Source organism: Myotis davidii, unplaced genomic scaffold (genome assembly GCF_000327345.1).
Source record: "Myotis davidii unplaced genomic scaffold, ASM32734v1 scaffold73, whole genome shotgun sequence".
NCBI classification, from domain to species: Eukaryota; Metazoa; Chordata; class Mammalia; order Chiroptera; family Vespertilionidae; genus Myotis; species Myotis davidii.
In genome coordinates, this window is record NW_006286675.1 from 3,825,326 (window position 1) to 3,832,890 (window position 7,565).

Genomic DNA, 7,565 nt, shown 5'->3' on the forward strand with positions numbered 1-7,565 from the left:
GGTGGACATAGGTGTTGGGGGATCCAGGCATGCAAACAGAAGGTACTCACATGACATTTGAGCAGAGGCCTGAGGAGATAAGGTCAGTGGACATCTGGAGAAGAGTGTTCCAGGCAGAGGGAAGAGCATGGGCAAAGGCACCACACAGGGGCTGAGCCTGAAACGTTTATGCAACATCATCTGGCCTCCATGGCAGTAGCAGAGTGAACATGGAACAGCGGAATCGGAAGGAAACAGCAGGCTGATTGTCTAGGCTTGTCAGATAAGAATCATGGGCGGGTGCTGAGCAGGGGAGGGGCATGCTCTGGCTGCTGTTTTGACAGGCTCTCTCTGGCTCAGTGCAGACACCAGGTCATAGCGGGCAGAGATGGAGACAGGGAGAGCCGGGAGGAGCTATGCATCACCTAGGTAAGAGATGCTGAAGGCTGGAACAAGAGTGATAGGAGTGAGGTGGTGACATATGGTTGGATCCTGATGCTATTTTGAAGGTAGAGAGATGGGGTTTCCTGATGGATTGGTTGTGGGATATGGGAGAAAAAGCACTTGTTACTCTTGTCTATTATCTTTAACTGCTCGTTTATGGCCAATGTGGGTCCCTTCTAAGAAGTAGCTTGTTTGTTGTTGGTAGGGAAGGGGAACCTATGATATATGCAGATTCCATGTGAAGCCTCCTTGGGGTTACTACTGGCTGGGGGCAGGGAGCATAATGATAGTGTGACGGTTCTGCCCAAAAGCAGCATCTTTGTCCTTAGAGTTTACATACTTGCAGATGGAATGGTAAGAAGGCTGATATTTACTGCGTAATAACATGGGAATGGCTGGGGCTATCGAGGAAATAAAATTAGCCATAATTTAAGAGTCGTTGAAGTTGAGTGGTGGTACATGGGTGTTTATTACACTGTGCTCTCTATTTTTGTGTAATTTTAATTTTTTAAAATAAAAGTGTGTTTTTCTAAATCCCAAATGTGGATCCTTGTGGTGGAACTGTTTTATATCTCAGCTGTGGTGGTGGTACATGAATCTACATGTGGGAAAAATTTGCAAAAAATACACACACACGTGGGCACGCGTGCACACACACACATACATATACACACAACACACATGTAAAACTGTGACATCTGAATATGGCCAGTGGGTTGAAGCAATGTCAATATCTTGGTTGTGATATTGTGCTACAGTTATGAAAGATGTTAACAGTGGGGGGAATGGATGAAGAGTATGTGAGACCTCCCGGAGTGTTTCTTATGACTGCATATCTTATCTAATAGTAGACAAACATGGTAATTAACTGTAACTTCGCTACCCTTCCCACTGGCTAATCAGGGCGATATGCAAATTAACTGCCAACCAAGATGGCTGCCGGCAGCCAGGCAGCTGAAGCAAACATGAGGCTTGGTTGCCCTGGCGATGGAGGAAGCCAAGGTTCCCTGCCTGCCGCCTGGCTCTAAGCTCCTGAAGCAACAGCTCCAAAAGATACAATGTGTCAATTATAGAAGCTAAAAGATGGCGGTTAATTTGCATATACTGGCTCTGAGCGAAGACTGAAGACAACATGGAAGCCAAGCGCTACCAGAGGCCGCAGGGACACAGTAAAGGAGCCAAGGCTGTGGAGGCGGGAGGCAGGAGGCGGGAGGCAGGAGGGGAAACCCAGCCACAGCTGCTGGGAATGGGAGGGGAAACCCAGAGGGAGCGGCTGGGGGCGGGTTGGGAAAACCCAGCAGCAGCAGTGGCTGGGGACAAGTTGGGCAAATCCACCAAGCCGGAGCAGCTGGGGGTGGGTTGGGCAAACCCACCCAGCCACAGTGGCTCGGGCCGATTGGGCAAACTCAGCCACAGTGGCTAAGGGTGGGAGCAAAGCTCGTCTCAGCGGGTTTTGCTCCCTTCTCTGCTTTGCTCCAGCCGCAGGAAGCCCTATTCTTGCAGGAATGTTCCTGCAATGGGCCTCTAGTGAATCTATAATTATCTCAAAATAAAAAAGTGAAAGTCCCTATAGAAGATTAGAGAAGAAAATAAATGTTGACAAAGATGTGGAGAAATTGGAATTCTTGTGCATTGTTGGTGGGTATGTGAAATGGTGTAGACACTTTGCTAAATGGTAGGACCATTCCTCAAAAAATGAAACATAGAATTAGCACATGGCCCAGAAGGTGAAAACAACCGTAATGTTTATTGACAGATGAATGGATAAACAGAATGTGCTAAATTCATGCAATGGAATATTATTCAGTCTTAAAAAGGAAATTCTGACACATGCTGCAGCATGAATAAATGAACACATTATGCTAAGTGAAGTAAGCCAGTCACAAAAAGACAAATGCTGTATGATTCCACTTATATATATTTGGTCCTGAGCAGTCAGATTCCTAAGGACAGAAAGTAGGATGGTGGTTGCCAGAGGCTGGGGGAGGGGGAAGAAGAGTGTGGGTCTAATGGGTACAGAGTTTTAGTTTGGGAAGATGAAAAGAGTTATGGAGATGGATGGAGGTGATGGTTATACAACAATGTGAATGTACTTAATGCCACTGACCTGTGCACTTAACAATGGTTAAAATGTTAAGTTTTGTGTTATGTATAGTTACAAGATTTAAAAAGAAAGATTTGGGGAATGCAGGTCCACTGATGTCTCAAAAAGGGTAAAGAAGTTATAATCAAATATCACCAGATTCCCTTATTTTCTGTCCAGAATGACATAATAAAAGGCAGAGGGAAAGCAAATGACGGACTGTCTAGGTGCCCTGCCTTTCCATTTCAGTGCCATCAAAAGAACCCCAGGCAGGACTCTTTCAGACAACAGTGATATCCCTGATATGAAAGTCCCTAAGACTGTGAGAAATCAATCATCAAATAACCCATCAACACCTGTGGTGACAGCGCTATGAGGGGCTAATCTATATATATAAAAGGTTAAGCAACAGTCTGACCGTCTGACTGGCCAGTAGGTATGACATGCACTGACCTCCAAGGGGCAGACACTTAATGCAGGAGCTGCTGAGCTGTGGTGACTTGGCAGCGGCAGTTCTCAGGTGATGCACCTGGGAACCAGAGAGGAGGGAGCCTGATTCTGGGTTGTGTCACTCTCTCGAAATCTGGGACCCCTCGGTGGATGTCGGAGAGCCAGTTTCAGCCCAACCCTCACAGGACAGGCTGAGGGATCCCCACCTACTGGAGAGACCCTGCTCACTCCAGACTCCCTTTGAGCCCTGGTGCTGCCCTAGGTGCAGCTGGCCAGGAAGGGACCTCGGGAGGTTGGCTCCAGGGCATGTCTGGCCCCTCTTGCCCAGTCCCACCCCTCCAGCCACCTTCTAATTAATTTCCTTTCAATGTGCATGAATCCGTGCACCAGGGCACTAGTAACATATAATAGGTGCCTGAGCAACTGGTCAACTCCTACACATCCTTCAGAACCCAGCTCCCATGTCCCTTTCTCAGGATGGCTTTCTTGATTCCTTGGACTAGATCATATTCCTCTATTTCAGGATCACCATAAATCACAGGTTGCCCAGGATAGTCCCAGTTTATGCCAGTTGTCCAGGCATAATTATCAATAGCAAATGTTCACTTTCAAAAGGGTCTACGTTTAGAAAATGTGTCTGTCTTGTTCATGTTATAGCCACATGCTGGGGTCCAGCCCCAGCGGGTCCAGGGGTTCCCTATCAGTGTGGACGGAGTCAGCGTTCAGGTGATCATCATGGCCGGGTTCCTCTTAGCCAGGTTCCTCCTAGCCAGGTTCCTTCCTTTATTATCCTCTTGTATTTGTATTTATGCTATTTGATCTTAATCCTATCCATTCTATTCCAAAGGTTAGGGCGTTTCTTATCTCCATTCCAAAGTTACTCTATTGTTCTATTAAGCTACAAGGAAGTAACTGAAGGAGGTTATTCTATGTAAAGATTATGTAGCTTAAGTGTGATTGTTCGAGGTTAAAGTGATTAACTACCCCTCTGGCACTTAGTTAAAGGGTTTACTGATAAAAATCCTCACCTGGGGGAAACAGCCTTTCTTGGAGAGGGTTAAGAGGGGGAGCAAACATATTAAGAACAGTGTGCCATATACGCCAGGTCCCTTGAAACGTCCCTGCAGCGACTGCGTCAAGCAGCCAGGGTGGACCGGCTTCCAGCAGCCACATGTCTGAAACTGTTAAATCTACTGAGCTTTATGTGTAATGCAAGCTCAGTAAATAGTGGTTGAATGAATGGATATGTCCATTATTTTGTAAGAGTCTATGGTGGCCATGAAGCTGCTCCTTTCAGATTCCCTCTTGGGCAGACTGACAGCCTCCAGCTGCTGTCCCAGGCTGCTCCCAGACAGAAAGTGGGGGTGGGGTTGTACCAGAGCTGGGCCTTCCCTCCCAGTGGTGACTTCTCCAAGAGCCAGTCTTTGCTCTGGGGCTCCCCACCAGCCTGCATCGCAGTCTGAGGCTCCCTCCACCCAAGCCTCTTCCTCCTGTCTCTCCTTTCACAGGTGTCAGACCTGCACTGTGATCTGAGGATCTCCTGTCTACTTCTGCTCCCGCTACCCTTTATATTTCACAAGGAGCTCCCCCAATAGACCCCTTGCACGTCTATTGAGTTGGAGTCTGCTTCTCAGAGGACCTGAATAGGACCATCACGATAGGACCATGAGGTGGAAACCTGAGTCTGATTCCCTTATTCCCACCAAGACAACTCCCACCCCCGGAAGGAGATGAGCCCCTGCCCAGCCCCCTCTTCCCTTAGTCAGTGGGCAGCTGGGGAGTACAGTCTCTGACCAGTTCTCTTGTACTTTCATAGATGTTTCCTTGCCATTTCTCCACTGACCCTTTCCCAGTTAGCTTAGGAAACTATCTTTCAGTCCCTTTTCTCCTCCCACATACCTTTCCTTCTGGGTCTCACTCACCCTTTGAGAGTTTCTTTCCAACTGTTACTCCTTTAATGCCCCCTCCAAAACTTAGCCTTATGAACATGAGTTTTGCCTGTATCATAAGCTAAATAAAAAACAAGAGTAAGATAACAAGAAACATACAACTTGTGAAGCCCTCGAAAGTGGGCATTGTCATCAGCATCTTCACAGATGTCTCCCCTCCTCTAATTAAATCGGCTTTTCTCCAGCTGCAATATTCAAGATCAATTAAATAGATAAAGGGCATTGATTAAGCTGCTCTAGCCCCAGTGATACACAAGCCTGGCTGCATATTAGAATCCCAGAGAAGCCTTTTAAAAACAACAATGCCTAGGCCCCCCCATGGAACAATTAAAAGGCTGATGCCCAGGCCATACCTTAAGAGATTCAGACTTCATTGTTTGGAGGGGGAGTGTGGGTGTCTGCTTCCCAGGGGGTTAGAGTGTGCAGCTGGGGTTAGGAACCCCAAATACAAGAAGTTTCCCACAGGCTTTAGTTAATTCTATCAGGTGAACACTACCATCTCATTTTGCAGATCAGGAAATGGAGCCTCAGGGGTCTGGAGGGAATTAGAACTCAGAAGTCCCAGTTATGTGCCTGGTGCTGGGTACAGTCTCTGGCCAGTTCTCTTGTACTTTCATTGATGTTTCCTTGCCATTTCTCCACTGGGGCAGCACGAAGCAGAGCCAGGGGAGGCAAGCGCCCAGAGGAACTCCCCCGCCTCACTCCCGCCCCCCATCCCTCCCCCAGCCCAGCTCCACTCCACCAACTCACCAACTCTCACTTATGGTGTTGTCCTCCACTTGAGGCCCTGTTTTTTGTTTTGTGTTTTGGGGGTGGTGGGGGAGGGGCTTCCTTATGCAAGCATCCTAGAACAGTCATTTATTTAATTACAATCACGTCAGGGGTCAGAGTCTGGATTTGACTCGGGAGCCTATCACAATACTTCAAGAATGTTTGTTGAAAAATTGTTTGGCTATATCTCTCGCCCTCTTCCTTCCGCCCTGAAATCAATATAAAAAGATATTTTTTTTTTTTAAAGAAAGAACAAGAACAATGAGAAGTCATCTAGCTAAGAGGGGATGGTGGCTTAGACCAGGGTGTGGCAGTTGAAACAGTGAGAGGTGGTCAGTCTGGATGTATTCTGAAGGTACATGGAACAGGATTTCATGGCAGTTTGCATATGGGATATGAGCAAAAGAGAGGAGACAAGTTTGATGCTGGGGTTTTTGTCCTAAGTAACTACAAGAAAGGAGTTGTCATCAACCGAAATAAGGGAAGCAAGGATCAGATCAAAGTTTTGGGAGGGCAGCAATCAGGAGTTTACTTTTGGACACAGGACATTTGGACATGCACTGGATACCAGGGGAGATGCCAAGTAGGCAGTCAAATATTAGTCTAAATTAAGGAGGGGCCTAGGCTAAAGCTATAAATGTAGAGTCACATATAAATAGCATTTAGAGTGATGAGAGTGGGTGAGACTGATGGGGAAGAGAAGAGGATCAAGAACTGCGCCCCTTGCCCTGACCGGTTTGGCTCGGTGGATGGAGCGTCGACCTGCGGACTGAAAGGTCCCGGGTTCAATTCCGGTCAAGGGTATGTACCTTGGTTGCGGGCACATCCCCAGTAGGGGGTGTGCAGGAGGCAGCTGATCGATGTTTCTCTCTCATCAATGTTTCTGACTTTCTATCCCTCTCCCTTCCTCTCTTTAAGAAATCAATAAAATATATTTTTTTTAAAAAAAGAACTGAGCCCCAGGTCACCCAACAGCAAGAGGCTGGGGAGAGAAGAGAACCAGTGAAGGGGAATGACTAGGAGAGGCCCTAGGGATCCCAGAATCAAGTGAAGAAAGGAGCCACAAGAAAAGATAAGGCCTGAGAACTGACCATGGATTTTGCCATGATGAGGTCATTGGTGACCTTGACAAAAGGGCCATGGGTGGAGGAGTGGGAGTGAATGTCTGCTTGGAATGGATTGAAGAAAAATGGGTGGGAGAAACTGGAAAGACTGAGGACAGACAGTTCTTTTCAGGAGTTTTGCTGCAAAGGGGAGTGTGGAAGTTTATTGTTTGGTGGCCCCCAACCACCTTGCCTCCTGGTATTTGAGATCTTGTGTAGTCCCTTCCCTTAGATCTGGGCTATTCCTGGGACCACTTTTCAACACACTGTTCCAGGCCCAGGCCTAAGCCATAAGGAAGCCCGGCAGCTTTTGCACTTTGGGAACCCAGCCACCATGCGTTAAGAAGCCCAAGCCACCCAGGCAGGCCGTGTGGAAGAGAGACTGGAAGCCCTTCGCTCAAGAGCCCAACCAAGCTCCAGCCAACAGCCAGCACCAACTTCCAACCCTGTGACATCTTACCCAGAAGGCTACAGCCTCCACTGATATCACATGACACACAAAAACTACCCAGGGGAGCCCTGTCAACCCACTGAATTGGAGAGGCAATAACATGATTGCTATTTAAAAGCCAGGAAGTTTTGAGGTGGATTGTTGCACAGCAACAATGATATGAAACGAAGACATGAAGTGAAAGCTACGGGGGGGGGAGAGGGACCAAGAAAAATTTTGTTGTTCTTTTCTCTTTTTATTGATTGATGAGAGAGAGAGAGAGAGAGAGAGAAAGAGATTCATTGGTTGATTCTTGTATGTACCTTGACCGGGAATTGAATCCACATCTTTGGTAT